A 13,873-nucleotide genomic window follows, 5' to 3' on the forward strand; every position below is an offset into this window, starting at 1 on the left:
TATAGTGAGTTCCCATGAGTAGGAGACGAAAATGTCTGACAAACCATAGAATCTCTCTTGTCTTATACAGGCAGGAGGAACTTTCCCATCGCCTGAGCTGATATCCTATGGGGCAAAGCAAACATAGAGACAGAAGTGTCCAAAGTAAGCAATGCTCAGACACTAGACAGAGAAGACTGGCCCAGATATGGGATACTGGGTCAAGGCTAGGATTCCCAGCATAATGAAATGTCCTTACTTGGGAGAAAAGTAGGATTTTAAGTGGAGAACTGGTCACTGGAAAAAGCATTATCATTACAAATCAAAAGCAAAAAAACCACAGCAGGACTAGGAGTAAGGTTAACTTTTGATGTCATGTCCCACAAGTTACTCGAAAAAGATTCCTTAAATACTCCCAGACTAAGGGCAGGCCAAGTTCCAGGGAATGCGCTGGACTAGAATGCGCAGGCAAGATCAAGTGGTTTCAACAAAGGAAGAAGAGTGTGGAGATAGGAGCCAGAGAAGCAGAGGAAAAAATTCACAGGAGAGAAACATGATTAAAATGCTTAATCTAGCATAAATATGCAGAAAAGGACACCGTAACTAAATTGTTAGAATAAACAACGTCAGGAAAGTAAATTATCCAAAGGAATAGGAAATCAACAAACGAAGAAAAATTAGCACTTCCAAAGTCAAAGATATGAGAGAGTATCCATTCCTGGCACACACAAATTACTCCATTAAGATTTATTGAATGAAGAAATGAATCAATAAACAAATCAATGCAAAAAATAATAAATGAGGATATTGGTAACAGTTTTATTCTGGTCTACTTTAAGATGGCTACATAATATCCACTCTTCATCTAAAATTTCCACTTTTTAAACTATGCACAAATTAGGACACACGTACACCCAAATTTCTCCAGACAAGAGTTGTTTCACAAAAGTAATCATTTTTCCCCCGGAAAATTAAATAGAATCAGTGGAAGTCATTGATGAAAAGCAGTGGTAAGCACTAAGAATTAGTTTTCCTCCACTATTGCCCTATTTCTCAGTGCACTCACTCAGTAGGGAAGGTATTAATCTGTTCAGTTTTATCCTAGAATGATATTTTTACATTTAGTTAAAGATACAACACATGCACTAAGCATAGCCTCACTAAAGGGCACACTCTAATAAAGACAGCACAACATGCTTCTATAACCTAGCAAGGTCAGTCCATGAGAAGAATAAATTAAAAGACAATTGAGTAACTGCTAGAATAATCTGAGAAGATAGGAAGGAACATCATGCCTCGAGAACAAAACGATAGAAAAATAAATATAAAATGATGAGGTCACAAGGTATATCTTCAACTTAATAAACCAGGAAAGTTTGAGTCAGAAGACAAGGGTTCTACTTCTGTGACTCACTTTGCAATATAGGACAAAATGTTTTAAGGTCTTTGTGCTTGAGTTTCTCAGTTCTTGCTTCCATTCTTTGCATTCCTCACTTGCTATGTAGCAGCTATAAACACCTTTTTAAAACATTAATCAAACCCTATCACTTCCCTGCTTAAATCTCTCCAATAGTTCCTTGCTACAATTGGAATAAAATCTAACCCATTCCCCATGACCTCCATCACCCTACGTGAACAGAACCCTGCCTATCTCTCTGAAGTCACGTCCTTCCACTTTTCCCCTCATTCACTGTTTCTGGCTCACTTTATGTTCCTTAAACTCTACAAAGCTCATATCTGCTGTTTGTCGTCTAGAATACTGAGCCTCAGGTCCTTCTGTGATTGGCTATTTCTTGTCATTCAGGTGTCAGTGCAATGCCACCTCCTCAGATATGTCTTACTTGACTTTCTATAGGAAAATAGTCACCCCATCCTCATCCATCTATCTCTATCATTTAACTGTGACTTTTCTTTATAAAACTTACCACTATGAAAAATCATATCTTTCTCACTATTTATGTGCTTACATATGTGTGTGTCCCTCCTATAAAACATCTCTTTGCCCATTTTATTCATCACTGAAATCTCTGGCTCACAGTTGATGCTCCATAGTATTTGTAGATGAAAGAGAAGAATGAAGAAAGAAAGGAAGGCAAGGAAGGGAAAAACGAAAGGACAGAGGAAGGGAGGGACAGAATTGAACAAATAAAATATTTGACAATAAAAAGAGAAAAACACATGAAAAAGTATATTGGAAATAACCATCAAGACATTATTTAGATACCACACTATGCTTGAATATACTTTAATACCACATACTTGCTATGATTTAAAGGAACTTCATATACTATTGTTTTCATTTTCTTGATATTTCAGTGAAAACTGAACAATGCAAAGATTTTTGTGCATATGTGGGGGAGTGGATGTGGATATGTATTTTAATTTTCGTGCTTTATTTAGGTGAAACTAGGGTATAAAGAAACATAAGAGACACCCTGAGAGCACACTCAAGATGTCAGCATTCACAAACCCATGTGCTACCCCTCTAAATTACACTCCTCCAGCTGGCTTGGTTAATTTTGAAGTGGATAAGCTAACAGTGCCAGATCACACCCACACAGTATAAAACTGTATAAGAACACAATAAAACAGTTATAAACAATGGATTATTTCAGTGGCATATGGTAGATACACAGTCAGGCCAGCCTCAAATGCAACCTTTGGATTCTGTTTAAAAATCAGTGCCTAAAATATAGATTTAGCATTCAAGACACTCTTTGTAAGCAGTAAGGATTTATTCCAAAGGGAAGAAAGGGATGGTCAGATAAAGGAGAAAAAGAAAACAGTGGTCACCAGAGAAGGAAGACAAAGTAGAATTAGTAAATAGTGCATGCATGACATTCTACAAGAGACAATACAAAATGCATGAAAGCATCAACAGGAAGAGATGGCAACAAGTAGACTGATAAGTTTAAAGGAAAACAAATATGGAGAATACCAAGAGAAGGAGAGCAAAGGAGAAGGGAGAAAGAATAAAATTTTAAAATTTCCTCCTATACTGACTATCTGGATATAAAAATAAAATTTTTTTCCACCAAAATGATGACAAAAATCTCATAGTGCACATTAAAGAGAGGTTGGAAATATGTTGCTGAAATCTTATCTATACCATCCCTAAGTGAAAATCCCCTCTCCCAAACGTGTCTTCCCCATCACCTCAATCCTCAACCATCTTCTTCTGGGGAAGAGATGCTTCAGAACAACAAGCAGTCACTCCAAATTGCTGGGATTAAAGCTTCCAAGAGAAGAGCTCAGAGCACAGCCCACTTTTTACCTTCTAATATCCTATCTATGAACTGTATTTCAATGTAAATATGACTTTCCTAGAATCAAGAGAGAGACTGCACAGTTAGACACTAATAATTGATGATAAAGTATTTTTCCAGAAGGGCTAGCTTCTTGAGTATTTGATGACACTGGCTACCTACATGTTTTCAAGTCAGAGTCTTGATGGATAGTTTCTCAATGACACAAGAAATCTGAATAAAGTTAATTATTAATATATTGAAACATTTCAAACTAATTTGTAATAAGAATGATAGCAAGATGACCTGGCCCTCATTTACCCATAGAAACACTGATTTAACAGTGACACATAGGCCAAAATGCCTTTATGAAAATTCCAGAATTCAGCTAAGAAGTTGCAGTGTCCCAAGTGAGAACAAATCTGAGAACAGCCGCATTGAAACAGGTAAGAACAGTAATTTCACTTTACCCACATTAGATGCTTCCCCAAGTCAGCACAGCTCAATGCCAGGAGACAATGTCCCAGCCCAAGATTACTACCTCATGGGGAAAGCAAAGAGTGGAGCATGCCTCAAATGTTCTGGCTTTTTGGAGAGCTGCCTGAGGAACTGGTTTCTGTCTCACCTCACTTGGAAGACTGACCAAACCAGTATAGTTTGCATGCCTGGGGACCTCTAAAAACAAAGGAAAGTGGTGGATGGCTTGTCGCAGCCAGCACAACTCAGCCCAACTAGGAGAAGCGGCATAACCTGAGCATTCTCCTTCAGGAGGGAGGGAGGGGAGCAGAGTATGTGTCTGGAATTCCAGCTTTTTGGAGGACTGCCCAAGGGACTGGTTTCTGTCTTGCCTCACTTGGGGCACTGACAGAATCAATGTAGTTTGAACATCTGAGGACTGCTCAGAACATAGGAAAGAGATAGGTGGCTTGCTATGGCTGGGACAGCACAGCATGATTGAGAGAATGTGCACAACTTGAGGTTTCTCCCTTGGGAGGAAGAGAGAAGAATGGAGTGAGTGTCCAATGCTCTGACTTTTCAGAGGACTGCCAGAGGGACTGGTATCTGACTCAGAGCACTGAGAGAGAGCCAGTATACTCTGCATTCCTAGTGGCCACTGAGAATAAGGGAGAGCTAGGCAGCTTGCTTCTGTAAAACTAGAGAACTTTCAGTGCCACAGACAGACACCAGAGGGAGTAAAAGATTATAAGCTACTGAAAAAGAAAGCAGCAATTGAGAAATTGTACACACAGGCCCAAAGAAGTCATACTGCCCACCAACTGGTTTCAGAGGCCCTCAGAATCTCTAGTTGGGCTGACTGGTGAAAATCTTGTGCTGTATACGAAGCCAGTCTGTAAAGACTGGAAGAGGTAGCTGCTTTTTCAAGTGCAAAAATCCCAAGATAAAGTTGCAGAATGCATGAAGAAAAAAGGAAACATGGTCCAATCAAAGGAACAAAAGAAGTCTCCAGAAAACAAACCTAAAGAAACAGAGGTACATGAATTACCTGAAAAAGAATTCAAAATAACCATCATAAAGATGCTCAGTGAGCCCAAGAAAATAAGGCATGAATAAAATGAGAGTATCAAAAAAGAGATGGAAAATATTTAAAAAGAACCAAATAGAAATTTTAGTGCTGAAGAATACAATAACTGCACTGAAAAATCCACCAGAGGGGTTCAACATCAGATTTATCAATCAAAAGAACATATAAGTGAACTTGGAGAGAGGTCATTTCAAATTATCCAATCACAGGAACAAAAAGAAAAAATAATGAAAAAGAATATGAAACAAAAGGGATTTATAAGACATGATCAAGCTGACTAATATACCCATTATGGGAGTCCCAGAAGAAGAAAGCAGAGAAAAACAAGCAGAAAGCTATTTAGACAAATAATGGCCCAAACCATCCCAAATCTGGGAAGAAAATGAACATCCAGATTCAAGAAGTCCAAGAGATTCCGACGAAAATGAATCCAAAGAAATCCAACCAGAGACATATTTTCAATCAAACTGTAAAAAGTCAAAGACTAAGATAGAATTTTGAAGGTGGCAAGCAAAAAGAGACATCATATACAAGAGAACCCTCATAAGACTTGTGATATGGTGATTTATAAAAAGTATATATTTGGTCTTAATCATGCAAGATGGATTAGTTCTAGATAGTTCTACTGTACATTGTGCTTATAATTAACAATACTGCACTGTACACTTACAATTTTGTAAAGAGGGTAGATCTCATGTTATATGTTTTTTACCACAATTAAAAAATAATAATTTGTAGCATTCACCAAATAAAGGATTTCCTTACTTTATATATATATAAAGGACCTTTTGATCTATAACTTATTTTTTATTTATACACACAGTTCAATGACAAAAAGTAATTATTGTAAAATTAAATTATCTTGGTAAATATGGCTGTTTACAAAAGGAAATATTGATTGTCATACACTAACTGAGAAATAAAGATTTCCCAATCTCGACTCCCTGCTCTCTAATAAGAACACAAAATTATAAATTAAAACTTTCGCCTCCCACCTGAAGCATGGAATTCCAGAGCCATTCCATATTGGGGGGTGGGGGTGCGGAAGTATGTGCTTAAAGCTAAGATTCGTATCTTATCTCCCTGGAAGAGCTTCTGTCCTCACAGAACCCACTACAATATAAATCATAATACAGAGATCATCAAAGAGACCCACAGGCAATGACGTTCCTTGCATTACCTCTGAATTGCACCAGGCTAATGGATAGCATCCCAAAAACGTACGTACAGTCATGTGTCACTTAACGATGGGGCTACATTCTAAGAAATGCATTGTTAGGCGATTTCATCGTTATGCAAACATCATAGACTGTACTGACACAAACCTAGATGGTATAGCCTATTACACACCTAGGTTATATGGTACTAATCTTAGGAAACCAACACTGTATATGTGATTTGTTGTTACGCAGCGCATGACTGTACACTGCAGATCATTGTACTTAAAAAGTCAAATACGTTTCCTTCACATTTTATAATGTTGCCACTGGCCCACCAAACGTGGGTTCCACTGTCCGCTTCTCTCACACAGCCTTTCACACAACATAAAATCTTTAATCTTGACATTAGTAGGTTCTTTCAACCAATAAAATTGTGACTTGCTCACATCCTTCTTTTTCCCACATGATCATGGCGAAATGAGATATGGGCAAATAACTGATGAGCCCAATTCGCCATGGACTCTTAATAAAATTGTGAAGAGGTAGGAAACTGCGGTTCATGGGTAAAATTTGGGAAGAGCTCATGGTGAGGCTAATGGAAATATTCATTTACACATCTCCATGAGGTCAGGAAAACCATGCCATTCTGGTCTTTACTATGTCCCCAGCATTCCGCAAGTGTTTGATAAAAATTCCTTGAATGAATGAGTGCAGGGACGTCCACGGTTACTTGGATCCAGTCTGGAAACGGGTAATTAATCAAAAGTACATGCCTTGACAGTATATTAAAATATTAAGCAAACAGTTCTTCATTGCCATAGAAGTCTTTATGATGTTCAATATCACAAAATCTACATATTCAAGCCAGTCTCAGTCTATACAATTTATTTAAGTATTCACATAGAATTCATTCACTTATGTTTTCTTCATAAAAGACTTAAAACTTTAAATAAGACTTGTTTGCTGAATCAGAGAATTAAGGACAATTTCTTTCTTCCATAATTTTACCCAAATGATGAAGTCCTCATTGCATAATGCCACAGCTACTAATATATTAACACAGAATCTTTCATGGAGAAAGATTACCACAGTGCCTGAGGTTGTGTAATATACAAAACAGGTAGGCAGCTTTGCTCTGGATAATCTGTAAACAAATTTATATTCAGGTTTTAAGCATAATCCCTAATCTTATCAAAGATTAACTGTATCCAGTGATCCACTGGTTTATGTTCTGTAAATCTTTCTTTAAACAATCTCGAATGAAATAATTTTCACACTTCATGCATTGTCAGCATTGTCCAGTATTTTCATCTCAAGTAAATAAACATATTTATTTACGTCAGTAGCTGTTACAAACCTTCACCATTCTTCCTGAAATCACTTAGCTGGACTCACCCACTCATTTTTAACAGATGGCCTAGCCTCCTACCTCACAGAGAAAATAGCAACCACCACTCACAAACTCCACCTCCTATATTATCTGCATGTTCCCCAGCTTTCCCTCCTTCCCTTTTGTCCCAGAGGATAACACCTTTATCTGTTTCCTTGATTTCATCTTCCCCTCCCTTCTCTTTTTCCTCTCTTCACATGTTCCTTCAATAAATGTTTACTGCGTACCTTCTAGTGCCAGGATATTCTGAGCCTGGGGATACAGTGTTAAATAAGACACATGAAGGCCCTCTCATGGATTTTCCATTGTGTGTCCTCCAAGGCTTTTTAACGTTCACCTCTTTTTGTATCTTCAATATATCCTCTCTCATGGCTCTTCCCTTTCAGCTTACAAACCTGTTTAACTCATCCTCATACTTAAAATGCATCTGCTCATATTGCTGACCTTGAAGGCATGTGTCGCCTCCCCTTACTGCTACAATTCTAGAATCAGCTGCAGTTTCTGTTTCTACTTTCACTACCTTTCTTCACTCTTCGCTGCACAACAATTTTACTTTTGGTCTCTGTACCCTAATGAAATGTTATTTATCCTCAGCCTCTGACATAGTCTTCCTTCCTTTGCGTGCTCATGAAATCTAGGACAGGATGTAGTTTATTCTCTTGACCACACTTTTTGTTGCCCCTTCTTTCTCTGCCTGCACCCTTACTGCTCAACACCCCCAGATTCTTACTTTGGCCTTCTTTTCTCATTCTATCTATTTTCCCTGAAACATCCTACCCACAGCCATGGTTTCAACTCCTACCTATGTGCTAATGACTCCAAAATTCTGTATATTCAAGCCCTCCTGAATTCCTTATCTACATTTTCTAGTACACAAAAGACATTCTCACTTAAATGCCCACCAGCATCATGTGCTAAAGAAATGGTACTTATTGCTATAGAGTAACACAGAGAAAAGTATTACTAACTAAAGTAACAGAAAAGCTCTGAAATTTCAGTGCTTTAATGAAATAAAAGTACTTTTCTTGCTTACATACGTCCAGTTGGTGGCTGTGGTGGCAAGGTGGTGTGGGGATGAAGGTGCTTCTGGGACCTAAGTTCATGGAAACTCTACCTTTTTTATTATGTGGCTTCCAAGATCATCCAGTCACCAGATGGGAAACGAGTTCACTGGATGATGTGGAAGGTTTTTACATACCACTTGTGCAAATGGTATACTTCACTTTTATCCATATTCCGTTGAACAAAATTCAGTCACATGGTCCCACATAGATGCAAAGGTGTTGGGAATGACAGTCCATGGTTGAGCAGCCACCTCACAACAACCTCTACACTATGCAAGGACAATGCAAATTTTTAATAGATAGCTAGCATTCCCTGCCACAGAAGTCATAGGTAACCCTTGCAGAGACAGACTTTTCTTTCTAGTCAATTGAATAAGGATTGAGAAGTGTAAAAGTAGAGACTAGTAGGGTGCTACTTTTTCTGGAAGCACAATGGTAGTGTACAGGTGCTAATTCAAAGCTCACAGAACCAAAACTTGGCTATTAAAGGAAAGAAAGAATTAGGGAAGCAACTACCCTCTCTGCCTTCTATCTTTTTTCCTTTAATTCAAACTTCACATAATTACCAGAATGTCATACGTTTCTTTTCTCTCTTCCACTCCTTATTTTTTCCTCTTTAAATTTATAAAGCTAGTTTTCTGGCAAAAAAAACTGACAGATTAATCTTTCTAAAACTCAGTTAATCATTTCATTTCTTGTGTTGAGACATTCCACAATTTCCCCAATGATTCTAAGATAAACTACAAACACGTATTATGTCACAAAAGCGTTACAATAGGACTCCAGGCAACCTTACCTGTCTCTAAGCTAAGAACAAAGAGGATGCTGGGAATATCGTTCCCCACGTGGTTCTGAGTTAGAATCAACCATTGAGGGGCATCCCACAAGATTTGGAAGGTAAAGAGAAAAAGAGGGCATTATGCCTCAGATATTGCAAGCAGATGCTTGGGTGGTCATGAGATTCGAAGCACCTTCTGAGTTGGCTCTTGAGAATCATCCCATAAATATTCTGCACTAAGATAGTCTTTACTTAACTCCCCAAGGCCTTCCAATGAGTGCAAGCTTCTAATCCCCTGAATGTAACATTTCAAACCTACAAAATAGAAAGAGGCTGATGTTTTCCTGAACGAACCTTGACAGATATACCCACCCAAGTGGAAACACACAGACACACACATGCCCTATGCTCCAGCCAAACCAAAATTCTTGCCATTACCAAAATCCAATTCCTTGCTTTGAAACATGCTGCTCTCTCTACATGGCATGCCCTTTCCCTGACATTTCTGTCTGAAAAATTCTCATTCATCTTGAAATTCAAATATCACCTTCTAACTGAAGCCTTCCCTAATTCTCCCAATTACTGACACACTCTCCTTGGGGAGCCCATAATATCTTGTTCATACCTCTTACATGGTACTTATAATACTGTTTAGATGCCCTCACCTTGTCAAGAGGAATCATGTTTTATTATACTTTGTGGTCTCAGTTCCTAATGCAAAGACTGTCATATAGTAGGCATTCAGTAACATGTGTTAAAGGTTCCATTTTGAAATAAAATGTCTTTAATATAAATGAACATTTTCTTTACAGTATATTCTCAAAATTGGGAGAGTAAACCCGTGTGTTAGGAGGGCGTCTAAAGCTCATGGAAGCATCCCAGGAGCCCGTCTCTCCAGGACTCCGTGAACATTACTGGACAGCTAAGGAGGCAGCGGGGAGGAGCACACGTTATCCGGCCTCTCCCTGCCTTTGTCCCCCCAATATCTTCATCCCTCATAAATCTAGTTACTCCATATACTGGCATCGTAGAAAGCAGATTTTATCCCAATTCCTGACTCCGATACCCTCACACATTTCTCCTCCCAAAGGCCTGCGGTAGAGGAAAGGGTTCCTCCACGTTGTCACATTCATGGTACTGTGTGGCTGACCCTCCCGCAGGAGATGCCCTGGTTGCCCACACAAGTGGCACCACCTGCTGTTGCAGTGCAGCCTGGGTGCAGTGGAACGTGCTCCCGCCACATTTGCAAGGCAGCAGCAGCACAGCCAGGAGAGGAGCCCCAGCTGCGACGTGAGTTTTCCCTCATTAACACTGGGTCAAAATGACTCTGCCATTTAAAATGGCTCCTCTTTAATTAAATTGCTGTCAGCTTCTGTGTCTCGCCCTATCCCAGGAATTTTCAATCTGCTACTTAAGGCAAAGACAGAGAAAAAAATGAATCTGAATAGCCATCTTGCTTGGGTTTTAATTTCCATGAGAAGCTTCATTCAGATCTCATACTATTAAACAAAAGTCACTTACAACCACGATTCAATGTATTCATTCAGCAAATATGGCGTTTATTGGGCACTGACTTGGCCGGGGTTGTCCCACTGATCAAACAAGGTAAGTGTGTTCCTTGCCCTCTTGGAGTTTACATTCTGGGGTTCTGTGGGAGGAGAGGAGAAAATAAAAATAAATGTGCAATATTGTATAGAGCAAGTGCTATGAAGAAAAAACAGACCAGAGCCAAAGGCTAGGGAGGGCCAGCTGGGGGGGTGGGGGTAAATGGAACACACTCTTTCAGCTGATATGGTCAAACAACTCCACCATGATGAGGAGCCTTCTGTGTCTAGATCCGAATAAAGCGAGGGAACAAACATGAAAGTATCTAAGGGAAGAGCATTCTAGGTAAAGAGAATAGGAAGGCCCTGGGGCAGCAGAGCCTGGAGTGTTCCCAGAACAGCAGGAGGGCCAGTGTGGCTTAATCAGAGGGGTAGGAGATGAACTGGAGAGGCGGGCTGGGGCCAGAAAAGTTATGGACTTGGCAACAGGAGTCGAGACCTCAGTCCAGGTCTAAATTACTATGACACCTGTGATAGGACTTTACTTAGGGCCACTCCCAATGTTCTTCTCTCTTCTTGAGGAATGGAAATAAATTAGCCAATCTAAAATGAGTAAAATCAAAAGAGTGATTCCTGGTGCCAATTGTTCTGTTATTTGTTATGCTATTTTCTAAAAGAAATTACCTTGTTAAAACATCTCATTTATTTATACCCAGGGGACGTCGCATACACTGAAGTTAAGTGGGTGTGTGCGCTTTTACAAGGTTGGGGGAAATTGCTCCTCAGTCTGAAAGTGGAGGAGAGTTTGCCAATGCCCTTGTGAAATCCTTTTAATTTCCTGGGAATGCAGTCATGCTTTTAGACCTTTTTGAGTAAACCTTCGAGACGATCTATTGTTTTACATATGAGAATTCTGACTTTTGCCAAAGTCTTCCAGGTCATTGGTGGCTGCACCAATCACATTTCGGCAGCACCTCCGTATGTAGAGTGGGCTTTGGAGCCGGATACACCCAGGCTCATGATCCACTCACAATCTTTCTGCCATTCTGAGCCACCGTTTACCCAAATTGGTTGATATTAGAATAAAATGTAAACATCTAGCCTAGTGCCTAGCACATCACATGCATTTTAAAAGAGTATTTCTGTCTCTTCAGTACCAGTTGTTTTTATTGCATGAAGCTGGTGAAAAGAACATTCCTGTCCTTCTCCTCTGTAGAATATTCCCCAAGGCCAGAGCAGATTTTGTTTCCTTCATTCACTTTCCCCTTTCTCTTACCACATCTCTTATAGGCTAAGTCAGTCTAAGAAGAGCCCTCCTTTCTCCCCAAACATAAGAACCTTTCAAACTGGAATGGGTCTCTGGTATAACTAGGAACTGTGCCACATCATATATACGACAAACAAATGGGTCCCAAACCTATCAGGCAGGACTTGAAGGACCCATTCTGGGCCCTTCTATTTCATCTCACAGACCCACGTGCTGCTATACTTTGATTTGAAAGATGTTTCTACACATGTAAATTCACTCCCATTGATGGGTCAGCCACTTAATCTCAAAATATGGCAGAAGAGTGCTATCTGGTTCCAGGATCCATGGTAGCAAGTTGTAACTTGAAGAAAGAAAATATACACTGGCACCTAGCAGGTATCTGCCTCTGGCTTCTTACGTAACAAGACCCTCTGTGACTTTTGGAGTTGCTTCAAACGTCTAAGGTCCCAAGGAAGCATCCTTGAACAAAAACAACCACCACAAACTTGCTGATGTAAGGGAGCATTCTTGGGGTTGTTATTACAGAATCTACAAAACGTTAGGATCTAAGGTAAACCCAGGACTTACCAACTGGCAATTTTCTTCATTTGCCAGTTGACAATCCATTGTCACCATTATATAAAAATGACCTTCCCTACACAGGATACAGACCTAGCTGCCTATGCTGTCATGAACTTCCCCAGGCAACTAGAGCCTCAGCACATGGCTTAGCTACATATTAACTTTTGGCATTGCTCCTAGGTCTGTTCTTGCCATAAACTCATGTTATAAATCATTTTCAGTTTATTAAAATTCAAAATACATACATAAAAAATTAAGTATTAAAATCAGATGCAGACACTAAAAATTCCTTAACAATGTATAAGACCCATTTGCCCTCTCTCACAGCCTTTGGTGCTTTTTCCTTCTGAACAGGCATGCTTAGGGGGAATTTATTTGAAAGTCAGATTTCCTGGACTTCAAAGGACTCCAAATATTGGAGATGTTGAGGAATATATTTTCCTGCTTTTCCCAACTGAGTTCTAAGAAGCTGGAAGACTGGTTGGAGCTATATTGAAGAAAACACGTCAGAGAACGAGAAATCCACTGTGACATCATTGGGAAAAACGAAACTAACCCTTTTCACTGACTTGATCATCCTTTCCCTCTTCTTTGATCAGAGTTCTTCCCTTCTCCCCTGAGACTTCCATGTGCTTCTACCCTCCCTGTCTTCCAAAGCCCATGTCTAGGGTCACCTATAGATAGCCTGGCCACATTCCTCGCCTTCACCAATTGGACAGAGAATGGTTTTAAACGTTGCCATGCACAGATTGGAGTTTTGATCTTTGCTGTTATATAGTAATCTATACTATATATTAATAGTAAACACTGTTATGGTAACCACTTCATCAATACTATCTTCATTAAAATTAGCGATAATTACCATTAATAGAAATTTTGTCATGCGAAACAGTCATCTGCAAGAAATAATATCCTAATTTGCTGAAAAATTCCCCACCTTCACCATGAAACATCTTATGCGAAATCCTCCCCCATGAAAAGGAGATAACATACATGTTAGAATAGACATGGTCATATCCAATGTGGACAATTATACCACTGACAGAAGTACTTAACTACACTTCAGGAGGAAGTTTTAGCAAATATTTCCTTAGAGTATTTGGTTCAGGAGAGAAGAATGAGATTTAAATCTGGATTCAAAAACATCTCCCTGGACACTTTACTTCCAATGGAAACATCTGAACATTAACAATCCACTTTCTTCTTTGGCTCTCCCTTTTACCAGACCCTCTTATTGTCTTATGCTTAATATTTATAGAGCCATATTTAGATAAAGCAAGAAAATGAATAAGGGATTAAAAACAAACTCATCTTTGCATGATACATACAATGAAATGTC

At 39.3% G+C, this 13,873-nt stretch overlaps 1 pseudogene; it reads right to left on the reverse strand.

The window, feature by feature from the left end:
* The window catches only part of LOC100068575 (RNA-binding motif protein, X-linked 2 pseudogene), a 123,788-nt pseudogene that overhangs the window by 74,955 nt on the left and 34,960 nt on the right, over positions 1-13,873 (reverse strand).

Source organism: Equus caballus, chromosome 26, assembly GCF_041296265.1.
Source record: "Equus caballus isolate H_3958 breed thoroughbred chromosome 26, TB-T2T, whole genome shotgun sequence".
Lineage (NCBI taxonomy): Eukaryota > Metazoa > Chordata > Mammalia > Perissodactyla > Equidae > Equus > Equus caballus.